Raw genomic sequence first — 16,430 nt, 5'->3', positions numbered from 1 at the left:
GCCATGGATCACGCTGAGATACCACTGTCAGAAGTTTCGGACCTTTCTTCCATCATGGCTCAACAGTCGCAGTAGTTAGCCCGTCAGGCGCAACAACTGAATCAATTGTCTGCCATAATGCAGCAGCTTCTTGCCGTACAGCAGCAACAACAGTAACGGCAGCCACAACCTGTTCCTGTTTCTCCACCTATTCCTGCAGCTCTATCCAGATCCAAGCTTCGTTTATCTCTACCCACGAAGTATGAAGGTGATCCCAAGTTGTGTAGAGGCTTTGTGACTCAGTGTTCTATGCATTTGGAGCTCATGGCAGATCAGTTCCCGAACGAGCTAAGATGGAGTTTGTGGTCAGTCTATTGTCCGGAAAAGCCCTGACCTGGGCTACTCCTCTCTGGGATCGTAATGATCGAGTCTCCTCTAACCTGCCGTCCTTCCTAGCAGAATTCTGCAGTGTATTTGAAGAACCTGAACGAGCCTCCACAGCCGAGAAGGCTCTTCTGAACCTCTGCCAAGGGAATTCCTACGTTGCTGACTACTCGGTTCAATTCCGCACTCTTGCCTCTGAACTGGCTTGGAACGACGAGGCCTTGTGTGTAAAAAAAAGAACTGTCCGGTAGAATTAAGGATACCCTGAGTGAACTAATTAATTTAGGCACTCGTATTAATGTGCGTTTTGCCGAGAGGCAGGAAGAAATTAGTTTGGAAAGAGAACCTGCTCGAACACTGCATTTTCCTCATCTGACACCCGTGTTCCAACATCCACCTCTTCTGTCTTCTTTGCCTCCTGCCGAAGAGGCTATGCAGGTGGATCGCTCTCGCCTAACGCAACAGGAAAGATCCTGTTGACGCAATCAGAATTTGTGCTTATATTATGCCAGTCCGGAGCACTTTCTCAAAGACTTATCTATACGTCCTCAGCGTCCGGGAGAACCCTCGCATCTAGAACAAGTGAGAGAGACGACCCTGGGTGTGAATTCTACTTCTCATTTGACCTCTCCGGTCCAAGTTTTTACTCCTGCCAAGACGTCTTTCATTGCTTCTGCCTTTTTGGACTCTGGTTCTGGTGACTTCATTAATGCCTGTGACTCGGCTTGCTAAGCCCTTGTATATTTCCTCTGTTAATGGACAAAACCTGAATTCTACAGTGCTAATCTGCACAGAACCTCTCATCATGCAAGTGGGTGTTATGTATAAGGAAAAAATTGAGTTCTATGTGCTTCCTCGTTGTACTTCGGAGCTTCTTCTTGGTCTTCCCTGGCTTCAACGTCATTCTCCGTAACTTGACTGGAAGACTTGTGAAATCACTCCCTGGGGACAGTTTTGCCCAAATCACTGTCTTGTGCCAATCAAGTCTAAAGCTGTTTCTTCACCTCCTCCTATGCCTGGTCTGCCTCTTCCATATCAAGACTATTCAGACATATTCTGCGAAAAGCAGGCCGAGACACTTCCACCGCCTCTTCCCTACGACTGCTCCATTGACTGCCTCGAACTATGCCTCCTCGAGGAAGAATCTATCCATTATCTGTTCCTGAAACTCAAGTCATGGCAAAATATATCCAAGAGAACCTTCAAAAGGGATTTTTCCAAAAAACCTCCTCTCCTGCCAGAGCTTGTTTCTTCTTTGTAGGGAAGAAGTATGGTTCCCCACGTCCTTGTATTGACTACAGGGGTCTTAATAAGATCACGATCAAAAATCGCTATCCCCTTCCTCTGATCACTGAACTTTTTGATCGTCTTCGGAGTGTCAAGATCTTCTCCAAGTTGGATTTGCGGGGAGCAGATAATCTTATTCGGATCCGGGAGACGAAGGGAAAACGGCTTTTAATACCCGAGATGGACAATCTTGTGATGCTTTTTGGTCTCTGTAATGCTCCATCTGTATTCCAAGAATTTGTCAGTGACATCCTCCGAGACCGGCTCTTTACTAGTGTTGAGCACGAATATTCATAATGCAAATTTTTATCGCGAATATCGTCACTTTGCAATTTCAGGATTATTTTGAATATAGTGCTATATATTCGTAATGACAAATATATATTTTTTTTTTCACATTTATGTGAATTTTTCATGCCAATTTTCGCATGGAAAAAAAAGTGAACAAATATAGCGAATATGCGAATTTCACAAACATTGCAAATTCGAATATGGCCACTGCTGCTCATCCTTAATGGGAAGCAGAGCTTCCCCTTTCCCTTTAGGTATAGGCAGCAGAGTTCCCCCCCCCTTTCCCCATACGTATAGGCATCAGAGTTAAGCCCCAACCCCTTCCCCGTAGGTATAGGCATCAGAGTTACCATCCCTTCCCCGTAGGTATAGGCAGCAGAGTTTGCCCCCACTCCCTGTAGGTATAGGTAGCAGAGTTAAACACTCCCCCTTACCTGTAGGTATAGTCAACGGAGCCCCCCCCCCCTTTTCTCCTAGAATGCTTGCCTGATGTCCCACGCAGGGATCTCCTCAGCAGCAGGGGCCCACATCTTCTATCCTCCACAGTGCAGGTGCCGATGAGTGACGTCATCGGCGCTTCCACTGAGCACTGCATGGGGACGGAGGTCCCGTCCTCTCCCTGTGTAGGCTACAGACGCGGCTCATACAGAGAGGACACCTTGTGCTGTATATGCATGTACCGCACATACAACAAAAGGCAGCGCTGTCTTCCTGGGATCTCATCCCGGATCCTCAGTAGCAGTGGTGACAGCGAGCCCTTTATCCGGCCGTGTCCTCGGACCATCTCCCAACGGACCGGCCGGTCAGTCCACCCTTGGGTTTATGGCCGCCTATGCCTAAATATAGTAACACATTTTTTGTGTTTTTTTTCTCCTTCTTGTTTAAGATCTGTGTACGCAGAGGACTAAAACGGATTCTTGGACTACGTCGATGACCATCATTTTTTTTTTCAATAAAATGGTTAACGAGGGCTTGTGGAGAAGTGTTTTTTGTAATAAATATTTTTGCAATGTGTAATTTTTTTTAACTTTACTTTTCAAGCCTAGTAGTAGAAGCCATGTCATAGACAGAGTCTATTACTAAGCCAAGTCTAAGAGTTAGACTCTACTTTTGATACTTTTGCTTATTTTTACATGTATACATGGATTTGCTCTATTCTTTTATTGACTTTATTTTTGGTATGAACTTTTGCTAATAATCAGAGGCGGCTCTCCTATTAGGTGAGCTCGGCTGCTGCCTAACGCCTTTCGCTGGAGGGGGGCGCGCGGCCGCCTAACTGAGTGGCGATGTGTACAATGTGCACATCGTCACTCTGCAATGCTGGGTCCGGGACATATTTAACGATATGCGCGTCTTACAGATGCACCTTTATTTAAATGCGGTGCTTGGCTGGTTGTCAGAGCGCAGAGCCATTGTCTCCTCAAACTGTCAATCACTCCTGTGGCCGCCCATAATGTGCAGGCAGACACAAGAGGCCAAAGCGTCGTTCCGGTCTATGCTTGGCACATGAGTGAGCACAAATTGTGAACTACAGGAGCCAGGTTAATATCTTAGTTTTTTTTTCTTTTTTTTACTCTTGTACTCTTGTACATATAGCAAAAATGATACCAATATAAAGTACAGATCATCCCACAAAAAATAAGCCCTCACTCAATGGCATCGGACGAAAAATAAAAAAGTTACGGCTGTTGGAAAATGAATGGCAGAAAAGGAAAAGAACATAGAAAGCCATATAAAATGGGTATCACCATAATCGTACTGACCCACAGAATAAATATAACATCACTTTTACCGCAGTGTACACCAGAAAAAAAAAAAATGCCCGAAATTTTACAGTTTTTCACCATATTTTGGAGTTTTCACAAAAAATGCTGCATGTGTCAACAAAAATGCACAAGGGTGGACATAGCGGTATTCTACACCAGTGATTCCCAAACAGGGTGCCTCCAGCTGTTGCTAAACTCCCAGCATGCCTGGGACAGCTGGAGTCTCCGTTTTTAAAACACTGCTGTACAATATGTTTTTCATTTTCATTGGGGGGGGGGGGGGGAGGGACAGTGTAAGGTGGTGTATATGTTGTGTTTTACCCTTTATTATGTGTTAGTGTAGTGTAGTGTAGTGTAGTGTTTTTAGGGTACATTCGCACTGGCGTGTTACAGTGAGTTTCCCGCTAGGAGTTTGCGCTGAGGTGAAAAATTTGCGCAGCCCAAACTTCAAGCAGGAAACTTACTGTAAACCTGCCTGTGTGAATGTACCCTGTACATTCACATGGGGGGGGGGGGGGGCAAACCTCCAGGTGTTTCAAAACTGCAACTCCCAGCATGCACTGACCATGCATGCTGGGAGTTGTACTTTTGCAACAGCTGAAGGCACACTGGTTGGAAAACCTTCAGTTGGGTTCTGTTACCTAACTCAGCATTTTCCTACCAGTGTGCCTCCAGCTGTTTCAAAACTACAACTCCCAGCATGTACTGATCACCGAAGGGCATGCTGGGAGATGTAGTTATGCAACAGCTGGAGGTACCCAATTACAACTCCCAGCATGCCGAGACAGCTGTTTGGGCAAGCTGGGATTTGCAGTTTTGCAACATCTAGAGGGCTACAGTTTATAGACCACTGCACAGTGATCTCCAAACTATGGACCTCCAGATGTTGCAAAACTACAAATCCCAGCATGCCCAGACAGCAAACAGCTGTTTGGGCATGCTATGAGTTGTAGTTTTGCAAGATCTGGAGGGATACAGTTTAGAGACCACTGTTTAGTGGTCTCAAACTGTATCCCTCCAGCTGTTGCAAAACTACGTATTCCAGCATGCCCAAACAGCTGTCTGGGCATGCTGGGAGTTGTAGTTTTGAAACATCTGGAGGGCTACAGTCTATAGACCACTGTATAGTGTTCTCAGACTGTAGCCCTCCAGATGTTGCTAAGCAACTTACCGGCTTCCGTAGGATCCAGGGAGCCGTCCTCTTCTGCCGCATGACATCGCCGCCCTCCGATCACCGTCGCCCGTAGCCTCCAGATGGGTAAGTGGATCTTCTGCCCCCGGTCCTTTGTCGGTTCCCCGTTCTGCCCCGCCTATTGTGGGTGGGCAGAACGGGGAAAACCAAAGTTAACCTCCTGCCCCCGATCTGCTATTGGTGGTCGTGTCTATACGACCAATAGCAGGGATAGGAGGGGTGGCACCCCTGCCACCTTACTCCTATCCCTTCAGGGGGATCGTAGGTGTCTTAGACAACCGTGATCCCCCTTAAATTCCAGGTCACCGGGTCACCATAGATCCCGTATGACCCGGAATCGGCGCAAATCGCAAGTGTGAATTGCCGATTGCCGACATGGGGGGGTCTGATGACCCCCCTGGGCATTTGCACGGGGTGCATGCTGATCGATATCAGCAGGCACACGGGCCGGTCCCTGCCCGGCGCACGGCAGGGACCGAAATTCCCACGGGTGTATGGATACGCCCTAGGTCCTTAAGAGGTTAAGGATCAGGCCAATTTTATTTTAGCATTTTCGTTTTTTTCCTACTTACTTTCTAAAAATCATAACTCTTATATTTCCATACACAGACCCATATGAGGGCTTGTTTTTTGCATGACCAATTTTACTTTGTAATGACATCACTTATTTTACCATAAAATGTATGGAGCAAACAATAAAAATATTATTTATGTGGGGAAATTGAAAAGAAAACCGCAATTTATTAAATTTTGGAAGGTTTTGTTTTCACGCTGTACGCTTTACAGTAAAAATTACATATTTTCCTTATTTTGTAGGTCAGTACGATTCAAATGATACCTATGTTATATGCTTTTCTATAATTGTACCGCTTTAAAAAAAAAATTCAAACTATTTTAACAAAATTAGTATGTTTCAAATTGCCCTATTTTGCCCACCTATAACTTTCTCATTTTTCTGTACACAGGGCGGTGTAAGGGCAATTTTTTTGTGCCATGATGTGTAGTTTTTATTAGTACCACTTTTGCTTATATTTTACTTTTCAATCTCTTTTGATTATTTTGGAATAAAATGTGACAAAAAAAGCTGCAATTTTGGACTTTTTTTTATTTTTATGTTTACGCCGTTCACCATACGGTATAATTAACATTATATTTTGATAGTTTGGACATTAGTGCACGCGGTAATACCAAATACATTTATAAAAAAAAAAATTATGCTTTTTGGGGGTAAAATGGTAGAAAGGGACAATTTCTTGTCTGCAGAGAGGAACTACTCTATTGGAGATCATGAACTCCTTGCTATTGAGCGTGCCTTGGAAGAGTGGCGACATTTATTGGAAGGTTCTTCTCATCTGGTCAGCAATTATTCAGACGATGTCACCGATTTTGTCCGTTCCTGTGTTACCTGTGCCCGTGATAAAACTCCTTGGCAGAAACCTGCAGGACTCTTACAGCCTTTGCCCAACTCCCCGGTCTCACATAGCTATGGACTTTATTACCAATCTGCCACCTTCCTGTAATAATACGGTCATCTGGGTGGTGGTTGATTGATTTTCCAAGATGGCTCATTTCATTACGCTTCCGGGTCTTCCATCTGCTTCACAGCTGGCGAAGCACTTTCTTCAACACATTTTTCGCCTTCATGGCCTTCCGAATTATATTGTCTCGGATTCGTTTCCAAGTTCTGGCGTGCTGTCTGTTCCCGTCTTGACATCAATCTGGACTTTTCCTCTGCCTTCCATCCTCAGTCCAACGGTCAGGTGGAGAGGGTAAATCAAATCCTGGAGAGTCCATCATTTTGTTTCAATAGGCACTGTCAGATACAAAAAAGTATTTCATACTGAAAAAGCCAGTCAAACAACTAATTGTGAGTGGCAGCGGGGCCATATCTATATTAAAAGTGCTGTGGGGGGCTGCATGCCTGCCCCCCCACACAGCGCTTCTATATACATATACCACTGCAGCACTATGAATGAAAAGTATTTCTATCAGCATCACCGGGCTCGAAGCACTGCTGATAGAATGCTTTTCCCATATAGCGCTGTGGTGGCATATTATGACAAATGGGCTGCGGGCGGCACATTATAGATGCGGTGCGGGGGGGTATATATATACTAATGCGATGGCGGGGATCATATGTTTATTAATGCGCTGCGGGGGGCATATTATAAATGCACTGGGGGGCTAGATATATAGGCTATATGTCTGCCCCCCCCCCCCCCTACAGCGCTATATATCTTGCCTTCCACAGCGCTTTTAATATACATATGGCCCCCGCTGCCACTCACAATGTTCATTTTTAAAAAAACAGCTGGGAGCCCTGAGAGGCTCCTCGGTATCGGCCATTCAGGGCTCCCGGTGGCGAATTTAAAAATGAAAGTAAAAACACAGGATACATCGCAGGGTTGCGGTTCATGCCGCCCGCTCCCCTGCTTTATAACTTCTGATCGCATCGGGTCTCAGAAGTGAGACTCGGTGCGATCAATCCCTCAGCCCCTGAAACAGACTCTGTTCCATGATGGGGGTAGTAGTACAAACACTATTATAGTCTCCCCAGCCACCCACAGACTCCTGCAGCTGGGGGAACTACCACTCCCATCATGGAAACAAGACTTCAATGTTAAATTTAAAAGACCTGTTTTTCATCCGTTATTTTTGATGGCCAAAAAAATTCTGCTTTCGTCTTTTGGCCATCAAAAGTAACGGATTAAAAACAAAATGGGTGAAAACAGGTAAAAATCCTTTTACAGCCCTTTGCAACCCCTTTGCAAAAGTAGTAAACGGATTGCAGAACAGGCCCAGGAGAAGCTGTCTCCACCCCAGACCATGTATAGGCTAACGGTGCCCTGGTGTCACGAAGGGATTTGGAATTCCTTTCACCCCTGTGTCAACACAAATCTTGGCGTGCACGAACAGGATTCGGGTGTGTGCCTAAACCCCCCCCCCCCCCCCGTCTGAACTGTACCTCAGAAAACGCACACATTGTGGGCCAAAATTACTGTACAGCACTTTGAGAGCAAAAACTGTGACCAGAGACTAGAGTGTTATTCAGTGCCACTAATATGTGCAAGATACGAACAGGACTCATGTTACATCAGAGAGTTCCATCCACCACAGGAGGGGTTAATCCAGGGAGCGCAAAGCACGCAAAGATTTCCCGCTAGACTAAACGCCCTGCCCCCGGGCGAGGGAACCAATTTGCAGTGCCGAAGGGGAACTCAAAGTTACACAGGGGACGGTTGAAGAGGCTGCACGGCTGATGCATTTCCTATCGGCTGACATTTTGGCAGAGCCTGCCATAAAGAAAACAGCAGAACTCCCCCCCCCCCCCCCCCCAGTCTTACCTCGTGGTATGGAAGAAAAGAAGATGGTGGAAAGCAAGCAGAGAGAGAACGTGAGCATGGAAGCGACTGCCCAGCAGGTTGCGGCAGCTGCCGCCAAAGTGTTTACGGCCTTGGCCGTAGGATTAAAGGACCGGACTGGCAATGCCTGAAAAGTCACCTGTGTCAGAATGCGAAGGCTGCTGGGGGACTCCGACAGCAGGCGGAAGTCCCATATCCTTGCAGGCACCATCTCCCGTGCTGCTCTCGCCCCCACTACTGGTCATTGGCTACCTGTGCAGAGATCCGGAGTGAAGAATCCAAAGTAAGAACCTCCGACAGGGGCTGGTTTCTCAACATCCTTATTATATTCAAGCCCTGAGAGGTTGACTGCCAGCGCCCTGCCCAGGCCAGAGCCACCAGTTAGGCCCAAGTTGCCCCTGCTGCTCATGTTCATGAAGGAGCACCTCAACCTCCTGCCTGAGAAGGAGCCATTAGCCTGATGGATGACGTCTCGGTCTCTGGAACCAGTGATGGTTCCTCCTGCTACGGCTTTGCCAAGAGAGAAACTCCGGCTTCCAAAATCTGTGCCATGGCCCCCTGCTGTCCAGGTTTGACCAGAAGAGCCGGCGCCAACAACTACCTCTGCAGCCCAAGTGGCTGGTGCTGCATCTGTACAAGTGGTGGTGACAGTGAGCCCCCACATCGCTGAATTCCAGTTATCCCAAGTGTCCTAGATCCAAAGCATCACAGCCCTGGCTGGTGCGAACAAGTGTAGGTGGGAGAAAATGGCCCTTAAAAAGGCACTGCTGCTTCCAGTAGAAGTACAAGCCAAACCAGAGAGATAGGTATTAAAAAAAAAACTGGAATGGTTTATTAGAGGTACAAAACAATAAAAGACATAGATGACGCATTTTAGGGGAGCCACCCCCTTCCTCAGATACTGACCTGAGGAAGGGGGTGGCTTCCCCAAAATGCATCATCCATGTCTTTTATTGTTTTGTACTTCTAATAAACCACTCCAATGTTTTGAATACCTATCTCTCTGGTTTGGCTTGTACTTCTACTGGAAGCAACAGCGCCTTCTTAAGGGCCATTTTCTCCTACCTACACTTGCTTGCATCAGCATTGGACTTCACCTCTCCCTGGGACCCTGGGCTTAACAGCGGTTTCCGCATTTACTAGATATGCACAGTGGTGGGTGATAGGCGAATTATCTAATCGCTCAAGGTGAGCAGCTACTACCTAGGGGCCAATTGTGCCCCGAATTCTCGTATTCCCTAAAGGGTATAAGTGGTAATACATGATGCGCCTTCGTTGTTCTCTTTTTTTATTTTCTTATACCTACTGGCCTACCAGGCATCTGGCCCATCAGGAAGAAAGAGGCTCCCCGCCTGAGTGGGATTCCCAGCTTCCACCTTATTAAAGTTGAATATCACAAAGTGCGAACCACAAAAATGCTCACTTCTACAATATTTTTCTGTTTCAGTTTAAGGTGACAAAAGCCTGTTGTTCTGTTCTACATGTTCTTCCAGCCTGTGTAGGACATTAAGAGCAATGCCCCAGGACTGCTACCTGTTATTGTTTGCTAAGTTTACAGTTCGGCAACAGGTTCAAGAAACCACTACGCTTTTATGTACCCGGTGTTACACCATGAACTTCTTAGATATCCTTTTACCTTTCTGGTTTGGTGCAAAACACTCAAGTGTGTTGGTGCAAAACACTCAAAATGCTAGTCAGGATTGCCTAGTGGTCAGAGATGTTTAACCTAGACAGTCTTGCAGTACTCAGTCAGTCTAGTCTTCAAATATCTTATATTTCCTTATTCAGTATTTCTTATGTGTTACTTAATGCTGTTGTTAGTGAAATGCACAAAGCCAGGCAGTAATCAAATGTCTTAAAGTCAGTAATGTATTTCTCAGTCAGGATATATTCTCTCTACATGTTCCATGGCGTTTGCCATAATTGTCTTCTGATGGGCATGAGCTTACCCCGAAATTCAAGGGGATAAATTGGCTTAAACTTAAGCACAGAAGATGGAGTCTATATGTTCCTTCTTGTGTCCCTTAGGTGTGGCATGAGGTGGTCTCTACTCTACAGTCGCGGGGAGAAGATGCTATAAGCCAATAGGCCCCAAGGCACAGGATCGGTAGTGATGGATAGCCGACGGCAGCTCCGGCCTGCCTTCCAAAGTCACCCTGGTACTAAACGCTGCAGCCTCAGGAAGAGCTTCAAGTAGTGTTCTGAGATCTCGTAAGCGGGACCTCGGCTCTCCCCGGAAGGGGGCGTGTCGACACACTTGCTTTGGATAGGGGATACTTTTTTTTTTAGCATGATACTTCTCCTTTAAGTAGAGCATCCTCAAGGTCTGATCTTTTTCCAAAAAGCAAAGACCCCTCACCTTGCTCTGTAAGTTGTAACACCTAAGGGACAGAAACTAAATGGCTAGAATATAAGATCTGCATTCTGGAATGGACAGAATATGGTACAAATATCAAATTTGGTAATAAAACCCAAATTGCACCTGTATTTCCTTATGTTTGTGTAGACATGTATACCGGAAGGCTTTACAATATATGGTCTGTGGTTTGGCCTTCATTTATTTCCTGGAGTTGGCAAAAATATTTCATCTCCCAGGAACTCATCACATCTCTTACCGCATGGCACCGAACTGCTGTATAGGAGCTTCAGATCAGTAAGGTCATTATATACACGGTGCTGGGATCACATAGGTTAAAAATGAATCATGCTGTAATAGTTGTGAGTCAGACTGAGCCGTGGATCAATATGACTACAAATTATATAGGAATGTGAAGGCAATTCCTACTGCTATAATCATATTCATCATACTGGCAAGTATCCCAAAAAAATAGATGATTGTATAATGTCTATTAAAACTGCTATAATAGTATCATACTGCCTATGCGTACAACAATATTATTACAAAAAGTGCCCCCTATGTATGAGACTTAACTATAATACTGCCTACTATGTACAAGAATACAACTACTATAATACTGCTCCTATGTACAAGAATACAACTACTATAATACTGCTCCTATGTATTAGAATTTAACTACTAAACACTGCTCCTATGTACAAGAAAATAACTACTATAATACTGATCCTATATACAAGAATATAACTACTATAATACTGCTCCTATATACAAGAATATAACTACTATAATACTGTCTCCTATATACAAGAATATAACTACTATAATACTGCCTCCTATATACAAGAATATAACTACTATAATACTGCCTCCTATATACAAAGTATATAACTACTATAATACTGCTCCTATATACAAGAATATAACCACTATAATACTACTCCTATATACAAGAATATAACTACTATAATACTGCCCCTATATACAAGAATATAACTACTATAATACTGCCTCCTATGTACAAGACTATAACTACTATAATACTGCTCCTATGTACAATAATATAACTGCTATAATACTGCCTCATATGTAGAAGAATATAACTACTATAATACTGCTCCTATATACAAGAATATTACTACTATAATACTGCTCCTATATACAAGAATATAACTACTATAATACTGCCTCCTATATACAAGAATATAACTACTATAATACTGCTCCTATATACAAGAATATTACTACTATAATAGACCAAGAAAGAAACACTGCGGTGGCACTCACGTTTCAGGTGATCAGGTAGGCTTCTTTATTTTCTTTGTGCATATAAAATCAATGCATAGCGGGGCGTCAGAGGACGATAGCTATTTCGTGCCGCTCCAGACCTCAAGAAGTGCCGGGAGCGGCACGAAATAGCTATCGTCCTCTGACGCCCCGCTATGCATTGATTTTATATGCACAAAGAAAATAAAGAAGCCTACCTGATCACCTGAAACGTGAGTGCCACCGCAGTGTTTCTTTCTTGGTCTATGCATGGACTTTGTTTCCTTTGGCGGTTTGTGCACCAAGGTGCGACGGAGAGAGGGCTCCGAACTATAGCCTCACTGCTGAGACCGGTATGCTTGATTGCTGACCAGACGCGTACATCCATACCATACTAGTGCCTACCACCTGTCTTTCTATTTGTTGAATTACTACTATAATACTGCCTCCTATGTACAAGAATATAACTACTATAATACTGCTCCTATATACAAGAATATAACTACTATAATACTGCTTCTATATACAAGAATATAACTACTATAATACTGCCTCCTATATACAAGAATATAACTACTATAATACTGCCCCCTATGCACAAGAATATAACTACTATAAAACTGCTCCTATGTACAAGAATATAACTACTATATTACTGCTCCTATATACAAGAATATAACTACTATAATACTGCCTCCTATATACAAGAATATCACTACTATAATACTGCTCCTATATACAAGAATATAACTAATATACTACTGCTCCTATATACAAGAATATAACTACTATAATACTGCTCCTATATACAAAAATATAACTACTATAATACTGCTCTTATATACAAGAGCATAACTACTATAATATTGCTCCTATGTACAAAAATATAACTACTATAATACTGCCTCCTGTATAAAAGAATATAACTACTATAATACTGCTTCTATATACAATAATATAACTACTATAATACTGCCTTCTATATACAAGAATGTAACTACTATAATACTGCCTCCTGTGTAGAAAAATATAATTACTATAATACTGCTCCCTATATACAAGAATATAACTACTAAAATACTGCTCCCTATCTACAAGAATATAACTACTATAATACTGCTTCCTTGTCAGGATCCGGACTGGTATGCAGAGAGGACACTGGAGGTGGATCCTCTGTGTCAGTGAGGTGATGACGTGGGCCGTACCAGGGGAACGGAATCTAAGGGGTTACTGGTTTTCACCAGAGCCCGCCGCAAAGCGGGATGGACTTGCAGCGGCAGGTAACCCCCAGGTCGTTCCCCCCGATAGCGACTCAACCTCACTGACAGCTGAGATAGGCGCGGTATACAAGGACAAGGCAAGAGCAAGATCGGACGTAGCAGAAGGTCAGGGCAGGCAGCAATGGTTCATAGTCAGGGGCAACGGCAAGGGTCTGGATACACAGGCTTGGGATACACAAAATGCTTTCTCAGGGCACTAGGGCAACAAGATCCGGCAAGGACAGGAAGGGGAAGTGGGTTTTTATATGTTTTGAACTGATTGGGCCAGGCACCAATTAGTGGTGCACTGGCCCTTTAAATTTCATAGAGCCAGCGCGCGCGCCCTAGAGAAACCGGGCCGCACGTGCCGGGAGGGCAGTGAAGGAGAACATGGTGGGTGAGGGACACGGGACGCGATCCGAGAGCGGGCACGTCCCGCACCTCGGATCGCGTCCTCTCCGAGAACATGGAAGCAGAGCTCGCGGTCAGTGGTGCCGACCGGAGCGCTGCATACAGAAGCACACCGCAAGCGCTCCGAGGAAGCAGCGGGACCAGGAGCGCTCGGCGTGACACTCCTATATACAAGAATATAACTACTATAATACTGCTCCTATATACAAGAATATAACTACTATAATACTGCCTCCTATATACAAGAATATAACTACTATAATACTGCCCCTATATACAAGAATATAACTACTATAATACTGCTTCTATATACAAGAATATAACTACTATAATACTGCTCCTATATGTAAGAATATACCTAACATAATACTGTCCCCTAAATACAAGAATATAGCTACTATAATACTGCCCCTATATACAAGAATATAACTACTATAATACTGCCTCCTATATACAAGAATATAACTACTATAATACTGCTCCTATATACAAGAATATAACTACAATAATACTGTTCCTATATACAAGAATATAACTACTATAATACTGCTCCCTATGTACAAGAATATAACTACTATAATACTGCTCCTATATATAAGAATATAACTAACATAATACTGTCCCCTATATACAAGAATATAACTACTATAATACTGCCTCCTATATACAAGAATATAACTACTATAATACTGCTCCTAAGTACAAATATATTACTACTATAATACTGCTCCTATATACAAGAATATAACTACTATAATACTTCTCCTATATGCAATAATATAACTGCTATAATATGGCTCCTATATACAAGAATATAACTACTTTCTTCCACGACATCCGGCAGCACAGAAGGGAATTCCCGGCCTCTTTTATTCCCCCTAGGACCGCCCACCTATATACAAAAGACAAAAGAACAACCAATCCGCATCCAGACATCCCTATATATGACGCACACCTCCAAATGCAATTGTGTTTTTTTCTGTCCTCTTTTCTTCCTAGAAGGACTGTAAGTATAATTTGCCCACCGTTTTAATGTTTTTTTCTTTTTATTTAGGTATAGCGTTAGTGTTCCAGCTTTTTGCTGAGTGTCAATGTGGGTAACCCTGACTTTCCTAACGCTACCCCTGATGGTCCATGTGGGTTCCTGGACTAAATCAGTGGACCCTTTGGGTGTTAATACTGTATTGCCAGTTGTCAGTACGGGCTTATTACAGTGGCTTCCGGGAGTGATGTCCGCCTTATCAGATGCTTATACAGCAGAGACTTGCAGCAGTAAGGTATTTACCTTTTGATTATTGGAGTTCCGGTTCGCGGCCATGTTGCTGGTGGCGTGCGCGCGTATTCTCCCGAGGTTGGAGTCCGGGCGTCTGACGTCACCGGAAGTGGTAGTACTTCCGGGTCTCCGGACGGAGCGCGCGCTTTGTGTGTATTTAAAGCCGCTCAGTCTGGCGTGCTCTGCCCTTCTGGTGCAGGCAGCCGGACTCTCTGTTTCTCTAAGGTATCCTGATGCTGTATTCCTTCTGAGAAGTCCAGACGTGTATTGTTTCTCTGCAGAGGCATTTTTTAGCTTTGGCTTATGGTGTCTCCTTATGTTTTACAGATGTCTAGTTCTACTTCTTCTAAGAAGAGAAAGTCTAAGGCTAAACACAGACTCTGTAAATCTTGTGACCAGCCTATTCCTGATAACCAAAGTGGGGATTTCTGTGAGATCTGTTTAAATCATTTGGATCAGCATGATGGGACTGCTATGCCTGCTTTATGTGTTAGCTGTCTACAACCACTTCCAGCTGGGGCTACTTCCACAGTATGTGATAGATGTACAGCTCCTCAAGGATCTTCTGAACTCCTACATGATATGAGAGGTTTCTTTAGTTGGTTTAAGGAACAGTTTGGTGCCTCATCTGGGCATTCCTCTAAGAAGAAGAAACTAGACATCAAGGAAAAGTTGTTTAGATCGCCATCTCCTTCTTCCTCTGACTCCTCCTCTCTTTCGGAGGATTCAGAGGTGGAATCAGATGACATTATTTCTGAAGATTATTTCTTATTTAAGAAAGAACTGGCAGATAAGCTGATTAAAGCAGTAAAAAGCAGCATGGAAACATCTAAGATCAGATCAGATGTGCAAGAGAAAGAAGAATTATATTATTTTCCTAAAAAGAAGTCCATTATGTTTTCTGGGCATGAAGTGCTGAGGTCCATAATGGAAAAGGAGTGGAAGAAGCCAGATCACAGGCTGGAACTAGGATCTAGATTCCGCGCAGTATATAAGCTTGACCCAGCGGAATCAGAGAGTTGGGGTGAGCCATCTAAATTGGATCCTGCTGTGGCGGATTTATCCAAGAAGACTCTATTGCCTTCTGATGACTCTTCTATCTTAAAGGACGCCATGGATCGGAAAGCTGATGTCCTAACTAAAAGAGCATACTCCAATACTGCAGCATTGGCGAAAGCGGCCTTGTCTTCAGTTCCTGTAGCAAGAGCTCTTAGGTTGTGGCTTAGTCAATTAAGCAGAAATATTGAACAAGGTGTCTCAAGAGAAGAGTTACTAGATGAAGTAGCCACTTTAAAGACAGCAGCAGAGTTTGTGTGCGACTTTCCCGTTGATGTCACCAGAATCTGTGCCAAAAATATGGCAGTTTTAAATTCTGTAAGAAGGGCGATTTATGTAAAACCATGGTCTGGAGAGACTTCATCCAAGAATAATTTATGCGGTTTACCCTTTGAACCAGGTCACCTGATCGGCTCCCAGTTAGAGAAAATTCTGGGTCCTGCAAAGAAGGGAGAAAAACTAGCATTTCCATATTCTTTTAAAAAGAAGCCTTTTCGTCCCTATCGATTCAGAAAGTCAGGTTTCAAAAGAAAACCCTTTCAAGAAAG

Source organism: Hyla sarda, chromosome 7 (assembly GCF_029499605.1).
Source record: "Hyla sarda isolate aHylSar1 chromosome 7, aHylSar1.hap1, whole genome shotgun sequence".
NCBI classification, from domain to species: domain Eukaryota; kingdom Metazoa; phylum Chordata; class Amphibia; order Anura; family Hylidae; genus Hyla; species Hyla sarda.
The sequence above is the reverse complement of the archived record's forward strand: the minus strand, read 5'-3'. Positions refer to the sequence as shown.